This window comes from Sycon ciliatum, chromosome 1, assembly GCF_964019385.1.
Source record: "Sycon ciliatum chromosome 1, ocSycCili1.1, whole genome shotgun sequence".
NCBI classification, from domain to species: Eukaryota; Metazoa; Porifera; class Calcarea; order Leucosolenida; family Sycettidae; genus Sycon; species Sycon ciliatum.
The window spans coordinates 93,939,558-93,952,795 of record NC_088643.1 but is presented as its reverse complement, the minus strand read 5'-3'; the positions used below and the strand labels follow the sequence as shown (position 1 = coordinate 93,952,795).

The window sequence follows — 13,238 nt, the reverse complement described above, 5'->3', positions numbered from 1 at the left end:
GGTAAAGTCTCGTGACACCTTCGCTGTATTTTGTTCCATTCTGCCCACGCCTAAGTTGAATTGAATTGAATTCGTTCTTCTGTCTGTGGACAGTATAGCGTAACTTGTAGTTCCTTGGTCTTTTTCTTTACGATCAATTTATCCTTAGCTCTCCAGCCGAGTCTATTAATTTTCATTCGGGTTAAGATTAAGGACGGGTTAGGATTAAAAATAAATGCTTCTGAACCATCTCCGTGGAATTTCTGCTCCTCACTGACTAGCTGATGAGCAATGAGGTAACATGGCTCGTCAGATAACCAATGAGGCCTTGGTGTACATGCTTGCACTGACTATCTCCGCTGAGCTTTCCGCAATGGAAAGATGGCGCGGCCGCTAGTAGACAGCCAGGCTTGCACATGTACACTGACAAGGCCATTATCGTTGCGTCGTTAAGTCCGTATCTGAAAACTACATAAACATGGCTGCTAGGAGCCAGTTAGGCCTTGTAACGGAAAATAGGTCGGGAACTGCAAGACTACTAACATGCCTACCCGTGCACCATCCTGGTTCCATCAGTCAGCGCACGGGGGACAATGCTACTTGCAGGATTTCGCAGCCGCAGTCATTTCGAAGTAAGCGGAACCCGACAGTGATGCGAATCGCACCAAATGCCAGGCAAGAATGAAGAAAGGGAGAGCTGAGCGCTGTATTTATACTGTCAAGTGCCATGACTTGTACCAATGCTACTAACTTGCTAGGCTTCTCACTGGTCTGTAGAGTGTAGTGTACTAGTACTATAGTGTAGGTACCGCGCCTGTGTACAAAATACCAAAATAATTAATGACGCCCACTTAGCACACTTTTGGCTTTGTATTGCTGCAGTCAGTACAGCCAGTCATGTACTATGATGTAGGGATTGTGAAGGAGGAACGACTGATACGCGATGTCATTCGCCGAAAAGAGCGCAAGCACGTCAGATGCCACATTCGATTCAGCACATCATCATGATCATACACAACCATAGTTCAGTTGCACTCAGTATGAGTATGACTGTATGAGCATGAGCTCGAGTGCAGCTACTACTACTACTACAGACAGTCTGTGCTGAGCTAGCATAGCCCATAGCCATAGCCTAGGCACTACGTTGAAGTACGTCTGCGTGTACGTGTCGCTGCACTCTGTGATCTAATCTGTGCAACGAAACCAGTGCTATCCAGTTGGACTTGGTCCCACCGACCGTGTCGACATGTCCAGTGGGCCATATAAGGCTACAATCATATTCATAATCAGTAGCATGTTACGTGGTAGGGTCCGACAAAGGCACACGTCTTTGCAGCACGGAACGTCGTTATCTACTACAATGTAGTATTCTTGTCTCTTCTCCTGAGATTGCAATGAGAGTGAAAGAATATGGAGCATTATTGTACCATGGCAGCAGGCTTTGTTCCCCTGTTGAGAGCTGTCCTTCAGCTGAGCATGAAAATGTCGAGGCGCTACGGCTGAGACTGCAGCCCATTCCAGAGCCTAGTTTGGACGAGGGCCGCAAGTCAGCTTTGTGTCAGCAAGGCAACCACCAGTCACCACGTCCAATGTCTCTGCTTTGAGGTTTCATGCAATGATGCAATAGGATCAGGAGACTGGGCTTACCTAATGAATCTATGCACATACTGGCTTTATTGCTGTACCCTCAGATTGTGATACAGATTGCAAAGAACCATTCAAGGACTTACATGTAGGTAGACGAAGTAAAAGTAATGAAGTAGTAGTCACGTTCACGCCAACATACATGTGTGAATAATGAAGGCAGTTACATTGAAAAAAGGCGACATCGGTCGAGAAATGATGGGCCAATTCTCTTCCGCAAATTAATATGACGTCCTGCAGTCACGGAGGTCATACAAGTGATTGACCACCTCAGCAAAACATAATAAAATCAATTTTGCAGCGTCTAATGCATGAGTCTGTGATTGAGTCTATAGTGGATTACTGAGTACTATACTACATGATGTAGTACATTAAATTTTACAATGGGTGTGATATCCCTTACCACTAGAACAAAGAACTTACTTCATTGAAAAATCCATGCTAAACGTAATCCGAAAAGATCAAGGCCGTCACAGCCGGGGGGGGGGGGGCGGCTGGGGCGGCTGAGGCCGCCCCACTTTTTCGGCTGTTTTTTTTTGTTTTTGTTTTTTGGAGCGCATTACAACAAAGCACAATGATCACAGCTTAGCGCAAACGTAATCCGAAAAGATCAAGGCCGTCACAGACGGGGGGGGGGGGGGCGGCTGGGGCGGCTGAGGCAAACACAGCGCCAAGCAAGCTGCAGCTCACATGGAACCCAGCAGCACCGTATCACGTACTGGCGTCACAAGCGCGGATCGAAAGCCCCACGGCCCCCAGGCCCAGGGAACGTAATCCGAAAAGATCAAGGCCGTCACAGACGGGGGGGGGGGGGCGGCTGGGGCGGCTGAGGCAAACACAGCGCCAAGCAAGCTGCAGCTCACATGGAACCCAGCAGCACCGTATCACGTACTGGCGTCACAAGTAGATAATCAAGCGAGGTACAGAGGGCTTGATGGCTGATCAAAGCCCAAGGGTCCAGCCCGAGGGCCGTAGGCCCAAGGGTCCAGCCCGAGGGCCGTAGGCCCAAGGGCTGGGCCCGAGGGCTTTGATCAGTCATCAAGCCCGACTGTACCTCGCTTGAATATGCTTCAGACGATCCCCAACATTTTTTTGATTTTGAATCAAACTCGCTTCATTCTTTGGGTGATCTCGAGTGTGGACAATGTCGGCCTTTCCTTTGGGATTTCAGAGCAGCCTGAAGTCTAAAGTGCATGTCGTTTTCGTCCCGTTCGTAAGTTTCACACAGAGATTACAGCAAAGGGAAAGTAATGTCAGTGGACGAAAAACCTGTTTCGTGAGAAATTTCTCAGGACTACGTGTCAAGAGCCAGACGTGGCTGAAGAGTCACGGAAGTATTTTCACTTCCACCATACACGCCTTGCTCACGCTGCATATTGCTGAGAGTTCTGCGGTGCTGGAGCTAGATTTCCAACTCCACAAGTTGAGAGCCACCGCATCCCCGACCACCACCCCTCTCGGTTTCTTGTTCTTATAGCCAGATCACCTTGAAAAGACTGAGATTGGGCATGATCAGGGCTTTGATGGTTTTGTCGTACAGTTGCCAATGGCAGCGGGCTTTGATGGTTTTCTCGTACAGGTTGTCAATGACAGCGGGCTTTGATGGAATATCAAAGCCCGCTCTCCGAGGCTGCTGATTGGTCGTAACCTAGCAAAGGGCACGTGGGTCGTTTGAAGCGCGGATCGAAACTGACGAAAGCCCCACGGCCCCCAGGCCCAGGGAAGCGGTGGCTTGGCAAAGGCAGAGTGTTCTGAGTCACAGCCCAAGACAGATGTGACAGAGTCCAAGTCTCAGACAGATGTGACAGAGTCCAACGGCAAGCCAATCTTCCATGTTTTCGAGGATGACTCATGGAAGCTTGTCTCCTCAGAACCACCCAAGAACAAGCGTGCCGTATCGCCACAGATAGCACTGAGCATGAGAGCCACTTCAGGCAATTTATCAAAACCAGGAGTGAGTTTCTGGGCGCCTCTATTCCTGTCCACACCTGCAGTGTATGGCTGTCAGAAAGTGGGCGTGCTTCCGCCAGAGTGACCATCGATGCCACTTCATTCTCCACAGTTACAGCGCCCAACTTCTGGCCAAGACCCCTATACTGCAGGCCATGGAGGTTCTCTGAAACCAGCCCTGAGGGCAGCACCAGCAGTCGCTGCCACAGTAGCAGAAACAGCACCTCTGCCAGTGTTCTGACTAAACAGCAACAGCAACAACAGCAGCAGGGCTCAACCTCCTCCCCGCCGCCGCCGCCGCCACCACCGCCGCCACCACCACCGTCACCACCACCGGCAGACATCATCTCCACTCCACTGCCTGGTGGCCAAAAACGGAGAAACTCCCACCTCTCCCCACCAGAGGCTGGAGACCTGAAGAGATCAAACGGATCTGCGCCACAACATGACCTACATGGTCACCAATGAAGCGCTTCCTCAGGCTCCTACTCACCAATGCTTTTGGCCTAAAGTCAAAGCTTGGTGAACTTGCACATGTTGCAAAGTGCTCCTCACCTGATGTCATCGCTGTTACGGAGACAAAATTCTCAACCGCAAAGGTCACTGACAGTGAGGTCTGTCTGTCCGGATACGCTCCCCCAATCCGACATGACAGAATCGCTCATGGAGGCGGAGTTGCCATCTGGGTGAAATCTAACATGGCCTTCCAGCACCTGGACCGGTTCAGCACGGAACACCACGAAGTGATATGGATATCTGTATCAACAGCTAGCCGGTCCAAGATTGTTATCTGTGCACTCTACCGATCAGGCTCCACAGCCGGGACAGACACCGAGCTGATCGAATACCTTGATACCCACCTAGATGAGGCCCGCAGCCACGGTGACTATGTTATCCTCGCAGGGGACTTCAATGTCCACAATGCAGCATGGCTAGGGAGCACCAAGACTACCTTGGCAGGAGAAGCAGCCGAGGAACTCTGCTATGTTCATGGCCTGGAGCAACATGTCAACATCCCCACACGTGGAGACAACACCCTGGACCTTGTGATGTCTGACTTCAGTGAACCGGTTCAGGTGAAATGCCATGCCCCACTGGGGTCCTCTGACCACGCTGTCCTCACCATGGACTTCCCTATCTCTGCGTTCCGTGAACCAAAAACCACACGCACTGTCTGGCGGTACAACCAAGCAGACTGGAACCGCCTCTGTCACTTTTTCCTAGCCTATGACTGGTGGATTTGCATCCACCTGCCACCATTTTACTGGATTATTCTCAAAACGGAGTCGACAATGCCCTTTATCCTGTGTCTGCGTCCTCTGTTCAATCTGAGCAATGCTGTCATGTGCCCCTTAGCAGGTACGTCTTGTATTGTATTTCTATTTCTGTTGTCGTTGCTCTTTTTATTTTTATTTTTTCATTTCCCAATTCCCAAGTCCATTCAGCACGTGCGAATTTGTGGGCGGTTTACCACCGCTGACATTGACGCGTAAGTGCATAATAATAATAATATGACTGGTCAACTGCCTTCACCACCAGCGCTGATGAGTCGTGCGCCAACATCACCGAAGTTATCCTCCAGGGTATGTCACGTTTCATCCCATCCCGGCAACTCACATCCCGGCCGACGGATCCAGCTTGGTGGACCCCTGAGTGCACGGATGCCATAAAAGCAAAAGAGAGGGCTTGGGCTACTGCCAGACGGCAGAAGTCAACAGCAGCGCGGCAGACAGCCTCAGCAGCCACTCTACGTTGTAATGACATCCTCCAGCATGCCAAGGTGGCCCGCCTGGCTACCCTGCGTACTAAGCTCTCCAAAGCTAGCCTGAGTGACCGCTCGTGGTGGTCTACCATCAAGCAAGCAGGTGGCAGCAGCAGAAACACGTCCATCCCAACTCTTACGCCGCAGCCTGGTTTGGAATGCGTATCGAATGCCGAAAAAGCTGAGTGTTTTGGGCAGTATTTCGCCTCAAAGTGCAGCCTGGGCGCCGACGACTTCCCCGCCAACCAACCAGCGACTGATTTCCCCCACGTTGCTCAGCGCACGGCTGAAAAGCTCTCAACGGTTCGGTTCCGCCCTGCCACTGTCAAGAGAGAACTCCGGCGCCTAAATGCATCGAAAGCTACTGGACCGGATTGCATTCCCGCGCGAGTTCTGAAGATGTGTGCCGACCCCCTAAGTAAGCCACTCTCCAAACTGTTCTCCCTTAGCTTCTACAGCATGGTTATGCCGACATCCTGGAAGACAGCTAGAGTCACACCCATTCACAAGAAGAAATCCAAGAACCTGCCTCAACACTACAGACCTGTGTCTCTGCTGTCTATCATATCCAAAGTGATGGAAACAATTGTCAATCGTCAGATAACCAGTTTCGTGGAGTCCCACAATGTCATCTCTGCGAAACAGTTCGGGTTCAGAAAGGACCTGAGCACAGCCGACGTCTTAACCAAGCTCCACTGTGAATGGTCCCGAGCAGCCGGCCTAGGAGGAGCCGCCCATGTTTTGGCGATAGACATAGCAGGCGCCTTTGATAAAGTCAGCCATGCTGGCCTGCTGCATAAGGCCTCCGTGTACGGTCTAGACGGCCCGCTTCTCGGATGGCTGGAAAGCTACCTGCACAACCGGCGCCTGCAGGCTATTGTGGGCGGCCAAGAGTCCTCCCTGCACCATATCCAAGCAGGGGTACCACAAGGTAGCATCCTTGGACCAACGTTATTCCTCCTGTACGTAAATGACTGCGAGGACACCTTGCCTGCTGGTGCTGAGCTTGCCACGTATGCAGATGACACGACACTGTATCAGTGCATCTCTGCCACCGCCAGCATATCCGACTCTGCAGCACAACTCCAGGAAGCAGTGGACGCCGTCTCCCACTGGGGTTCCAAGTGGAAGGTCACCTTCGAGCCATCCAAATCTCAGGCCCTCATCATCGACCACCGCAAGCCTCCCCCAGCGTTCCCACCAGTGCTCTTCAATGGAGTGACTGTTCCTGAAGAGAAGGAAATTAAACTTCTGGGCATAGCATTCGACTCGCAACTGTCCTACGCAGCACACCTCCGGGCCGTGGCCTCAAAGGCTGCCCAACGCCTACACTTCCTGAGAAAGGTTGCGCCCCTGTTGGACCCCAGCGGCCGCACGGCAGTCTACAAAGGCTTCGTGCGGCCAACACTGGAATACTGCTGCCTGGTGTGGATGGGGTCAGGTACATCCAGACTGGACAAAATCCAGCACAAGGCACTGAAGGTGATTGGCCCAGGCGCCTGGCTCCCCACTCAGGCAGCCTGAAACACCGCCGACTGGTTGCTGCGCTTTCGTTCACGTTCAAGCTGTCTTACCTTCCAACAACAAGCCCCCTGAAGCCCATCCTCCCACCTCCAGCCAATCCCCGCCCAGTGGGTGGTCGATCCACTAGGTTAGCCACGGAGACTGCCCACTGCCACCCGCTCCAGCTCAAGTCGACGCTGCCCGTGCGCATTCGTAGCAGCCTCCAGGGTTCCTACCCAGACTGCATTATTCCCTTGTGGAACAGCCTACCAGCGACCATTCTACCAGCACGGCCGCAACCCAGCCAGCTCCAATCATTCAAAGAAAAATTCAACAAGTATCTGCTGCACCTGAACTGGCAAGCAGCCACCGACGCCCTTTGAAACGGTTTAGACCAGTGCCTCACTAGCATCCTCCCCCCCCCCCCCACAATGTGACGTTATCTTTCACTCTGCTTCTCTCACGACCATCTACCCATTGTCCTTGTTTCTCACTATTATTCATTTCCCCTCTTCCTCCTCTCTACATGGTTTTACTGCATTATGGCGCGCTTTGTCTGCGTAGACCATGGTAGACGCCGAGACCTTTGAGGTCGGCAGAGCAGCCTGGCCCCGCCACCACTTCTCGCACATATTCGGGAATATAGTGGACTTTCGTATAAAAAAAATAAAAAAAGGCCGCCCCACTTTTTCGGCTGTTTTTTTTTTTTTTTTTTTGGAGCGCATTACAACAAAGCACAATGATCACAGCTTAGCGCAAACGTGACAAATCCTTGTCCCCGATCGTGGTTTGTTGCAGAAAAAAGTCTTTCATTGCAGTTACACTGAAATGGCACCAAATGCCTGGAAATGCTTGCAATTGGCTTCAATTTTTGAATTTTTTCCCAGGGGAGGGTAATGTTTGTCCCCGATCGTAGCGTCTTCTTCGTTTGTTGCAGAATCAAAAAGACTTTCATTGTAGTTACCGTACACTGAAATGACACCAAATACCCGGAAATGCTTGCAATTGGCTTCAATTTTTGAAATTTTTCTCGGGGGGAGGCCCCCCGGACCGCCCCACCTCCAAAGTCGGTGCGACGGGCCTGAAGATGAATAGAAAAATCCAAGTCAACGCATGCTCGAGATGAATAGAAAAATCCGAATGCATATACATGTACAATCATGTACATTGTAATACCAAAACGCTATGACACGGACCTGAAAGTGGGGGTGCGACCTACAATCGGGGAAATACGGGACTCTTCATGATCGGTATATTGGTGATGATGAACACGAGTAGTAGTAGTAGTTTTTATTATTTTACTAGGGGAGTCCAAACAGGCTACTGCCTTTTTACTGGGAACCCCAGGTGAAGTTTAACCATGTTTTAAATGAACAGAGCAAGAGATGAACAAAGCAGTCATTTCAACATCTACAGGTACAGGCACGCCTACCGGTAGCTTTCTAGGCGGTCACTGCCGATCAGAGACTCAGAGCAGTGAGAGCTCTTTGCTTGTGAGTAGTTAGTGCGGGGCAGGTTCTGGCACACTTTTTGACCTTTGACCTTTGGGCCAAATAAGGCACACTGTGTCGGTCGTGCTTGGTCTGGCCCCGGGACTCCCCCAGGGTTTGACCTTTGACCTTTGGGTTAAATAAGGCACACTGTATCGGGCGCGTTTGGTCTGGCCCCGGGACTCCCCCAGGGTTTGACCTTTGGCCCTGCCATGTCATAAATGTCATCATGTTCTTTTCCGTGGCGACCGTGCACTTGTGCACGTTCGGTGCATTCGCACCGGGGAGTAGTAAAATACGTACTACTCCCTGATTTGCACATCGTAGATGTGCATTGCATGCAGTGACATATTGCGCATGCGTGCATACGCACGCGGAGCGTGTGACCTTCAGTGGTCCTATGCGTGTGGAAAAGACGCCGTGCAACACAAGGTGTACTAGTACACGTGTCATTATACTACTCCCTGATTCGCACTTCGTAGATGTGCAGCAAACAAGTTCACGTTCCTTGCATTCGTTTTATTCGCACATCGTAGATGTGCACTGATTGACAAGTTGCCCATGCAGAGCATACCTAATCGGCTTTTCGATCGAGAATGTTCAAATTCGGCCATATTATGAGCTCCAAGATCAGAATTCGGCTAAACATAGTACTTGAAGTCACCGCTCCCATTACGTCATGTACATTTACATACACCCTGTTGAAGCACTGAAGCATCGGTTTTCGGGGAATTCAACATGCGAATTTTTGAAAATTCGGCGAAAAGATGGGTAATTTCTTCAAAACCACTGTTTTCGGCGAATTTTTCGCCCGGCCGATTAGGGAAATGCCTACTGTCCATGCAGGTCCATTAGATGCAAATTTCTACTTTGATCAGGATACAGTTAGAATCAACCGGCTACGCCCGGAGTATCATGCATTAAAACAATTATTGAAGGGGTGTCACAGTGAAGCAGTGTTGCTACGCACCACAAATCCCCTCTGCACTGCATCGAATCTATACTGGAGAATCCAGAGTGACCAGCAAAGAGTCACAACCCGCGGGTATCCAGTCACACTAAGGCATATCCACCATTCCCCACATATTCACTGTAACAAAACACAATACTGTTCACTATAATACACTTTTATTTAAATGGACTTGGATGAGTCTGTAGAAGAGAACACAATGCACGCACACGCACGCATGCGCGGACACACACACACACACACACACGCGCGCGCGCACACACATCTAGGTTATAGTGCTATACACGTATCTAGGATTTAGGAAGCACGAGAATATGTCGAAGCACCCACACATATCCCTTCATGCAGTGTACTTCAGTAGCCCAACACATTACGACCGCTATAGCACAGGACCATCACAAAACACTACACACTGTTACTACACTGCATACACAGTTACTACACTACGCCTGTTACAAGTACTTACAAATAATTTTGAAAACAAATGGCACATCCCGAAGACGGCAGCTAGCTCCAGACCTTCATACATCATCATCATCTGTAAAACCAAGCATGAGCGCACACAAACACTATTAGTGTCACGAATACGGAAGCAGGGTAAGACAAGAGGATACGAAACAAGTAAGTATCGCTATAACGAGGGGGATAAGTATACATGTAGACAGAGCAGTGCTTACTTACAGGGTCCGGATACGCTCCATGGCGTCCCGGTAGTCGGACTGCAACAGCAGCCCGACCTGCCGGCCCTCCCAGTAACGGGTTCGATGGGCCGCACCCGCCAGGTGTGCGGCCACGGCCTGGCCTCCCACCAGCCTTTCTCCACTGTAAAAACGAAAGAAACCGCAGAAAGCACAGTGTCATAGAGCTCTTTTGTTGGGGGAGAGAGCTAGGAGCACTGCACACTTACCATTTGTCACAATATATTATAAGAAAGAGGCGGCGCTTGACGCACCGCCTCAGGTGCTGAAACAGGGGTATAACCCCTGTAAGTTCCACACCGCAGTGACATGTGAAAGCCATACTGTAATGATACTGAAGTGAAGGTGTGAACCGCAAAGCAAGGCCTTTACCTTCTTCCTGTCGAATTCGCTCTCCAGCTGCATAACGACATCATCCGCTAAAATCCAATCATACCAAGTAATGCAAAGGTCATCAGTTGACCTTTTGGACTTTTCAACTCTTATCCAAAACCACCAAGAGGAAAAAAAACCAGGATAATAATAATAATCTTTATTTCAGGATTACCCAAAGGCTAACGCCTATCTGGGGATGAAGAAGACGTCAGTTGTAGAAGCGTTTGTGGAGGAGTTGTTACATTATTCTCAGTAAATAGATATGGCTGATACATTCGGTGTAGACGTGGACGACCGGTCGTGGTCTCTCACCACGGGTCCTTTACTAATAGAAAGGCGGACGCCAATAAGAACTGTTGTGGACTTGGCAGATCAAAACGCGCAGCAAGAAATTTGGCACGTCGATGGTAGACTCCATCGGGAGGACGGACCAGCTCTTGTTGATAGTAGGGGAGTGTCCGCCTGGTGCTATGGAGGTCGCCTTCATCGCATTAATGAACCTGCTTGGATAGGACGGGGTAGCATCGAGTACTACCTCAACGGCGTCTAGAGCCGGCGGTCCTGCAGTCAGTTATTGTGACGCCACATACTGTATTCTACGGTGGTATCACCACGGAAGGCTCCACAGGGAGAATTCGCCAGCGGTGATACGCAGGGAAGGTAACAATCGTGTACGGGAGTGGTACCGATACAACCTTCGGCATAGGGAAGATGGACCTGCTTTCATCTCTCAGGAGGAGGAGGGTGTCTATCAGTGGTACCTCAACGGGGTGTATTACGGTGACCACCATCAAGACCAGGCAATACACCCCATGGAGCTGCAGTACACCAATGTAGTACCTACTAAGGTAGACTCGTCAGCAATAAGTCATGAGTCCATTTGTGTGATTTGTCAGGATACCCTGGACCGTCCTCTATCCAAGTTGGAGCGCGGTCATGAATTTCACTTCCACTGTATCAAGGAGTGGATCAGTTCTGCCCCTAAGCCCTACTTGCCCAACCTGCCGCTACTCCATGACTGCTGAGAACTTGGTTGAGTTCTTGTAGTAATACATGACACAGTTGCATGTAGGCGACTACGAATGACCAGTCATGTGCTACTGATGGACACGAACACGCCACCCTAAGTAGCCATGAGCGGCTATTTGGGAAAGGGCAACAAAGCACCTCGTGGGCGGCCAAGGTTGACACTAGCCACAAGTCTGGTCGCTCAGTTGAATAAGCTGGGTGTGCCCATGAAGACCATGGAAGCCCTTTCCAGGTGCCGGCAACAAGCAGAGGACAAGACAGACTGGAAGAAACTGTGCAGCTCGACACTCGAGGACAAATCAGTATCAACAGCTTCTACACCTTGCTGATGATGCTCACAAGACAGAAGTGGGAAAAACCACTGAATTTCTTTATTTAGTGCTCAACTACGCGAAATGTGCTATTATTATTATTATTATACATGTTCAATTGTACACAGTCTGGCTGACTGCCATTCTCTACCACACATTACCGGACACTGTTGTGGTTGTCGTCGCTATCGTCGTCGTTGTTGATGTTGTTGTTGGTTGTTGTCGTCGTTATCGTCGTCGTTGTTGATGTTGTTGTTGGCTGTTGCTGTCGGTTGTTGTCGGTTGTTGTCGTTTGCTGTTGGTTGTTGTTGGTTGTTGTCGGTTGTTGTCGGTTGTTGTTGGTTGTTGTTGGTTGTTGTTGGTTGTTGTTGGTTGTTGTTGAGTGTTGTTGTTGGTTGTTGTTGATTGTTGTCGGTTGTTGGGTGTTGTTGTCGGTTGTTGGGTGTTGTTGTTGGCTGTTGGGTGTTGTTGTTGTCGGTTGTTGGGTGCTGTTGTTGGTTGTTGTTGGTTGTTGTTGGTTGTTGCCGGATGTTGTCGGTTGTTGTTGGTTGTTGTTGGTTGTTGTTGTCGGTTGTTGTCGGTTGTTGTCGGTTGTTGTTGGTTGTTGTTGGTTGTTGTTGGTTGTTGTTGGTTGTTGTTGAGTGTTGTTGTTGGTTGTTGTTGATTGTTGTCGGTTGTTGGGTGTTTTTGTCGGTTGTTGGGTGTTGTTGTTGGTTGCTGGGTGTTGTTGTTGTCGGTTGTTGGGTGTTGTTGTTGGTTGTTGTTGGTTGTTGTTGGTTGTTGCCGGATGTTGTCGGTTGTTGTTGGTTGTTGTTGTCGGTTGTTGTCGGTTGTTGTCGGTTGTTGTTGGTTGTTGTTGGTTGTTGTTGGTTGTTGTTGGTTGTTGTTGGCTGTTGTTGGTTGTTGTTGTCGGTTGTTGTTGGTTGTTGTTGGTAGTTGTTGTCGGTTGCTGTCGGTTGTTGTCGGTTGTTGTCGGTTGTTGTTGTTTGTTGTTGGTTGTTGTTGGTTGTTGTTGGTTGTTGTTGGCTGTTGTTGTTTGTTGTTGGTTGTTGTTGTCGGTTGTTGTCGGTTGTTGGGTGTTGTTGTTGGTTATTGTCGGTTGTTGTCGGTTGTTGTCGGTTGTTGTGTTTTAACCCTTTGCGGTGCATCAGTCATTAACGACTGATATTGTGTACATACCGTAAAACTGTCGTAACTCCATCGATTTTAGTCCTGTTGCAAATATCGAAATATGTAGATTAATCGTTATTTTGTTCATTATCCAGGAGGATGTTGCTATGATTCAGTACCATTTTTTCGCATAATGAGACAAGTTTGTGTAACGTTAGTGTGACGTGGGTATGCTGATTGGATGCGAGGTGGTGAGAGTATGCTGATTGGCCGATAACAATTAGTGGAAGGGATAAAGTAATGCGCTGCTTGTGCAGCGTAACCAAACACATGGTCTGTGGGAAACACCCTAGTAAAATAAATAAAATAATAATAACATGAATTGCCACCGGCACTTGAGAGACTCGAGCCCCGCCA

At 49.6% G+C, this 13,238-nt stretch overlaps 1 long non-coding RNA gene across 1 annotated transcript; it reads right to left on the bottom strand.

Annotated features, from left to right (window-relative positions):
- Window positions 1–9,439: 9,439 nt before the first annotated feature.
- On the bottom strand, window positions 9,440–10,308 carry LOC135807175 (uncharacterized). The gene is made up of 4 exons (XR_010551499.1): window positions 10,206–10,308; window positions 9,980–10,120; window positions 9,765–9,836; window positions 9,440–9,480 (listed from the first exon to the last, which is right to left on the bottom strand). It is a non-coding gene; the product is annotated as an uncharacterized LOC135807175 (long non-coding RNA).
- Between the last annotated feature and the right edge of the window lie 2,930 nt (window positions 10,309–13,238).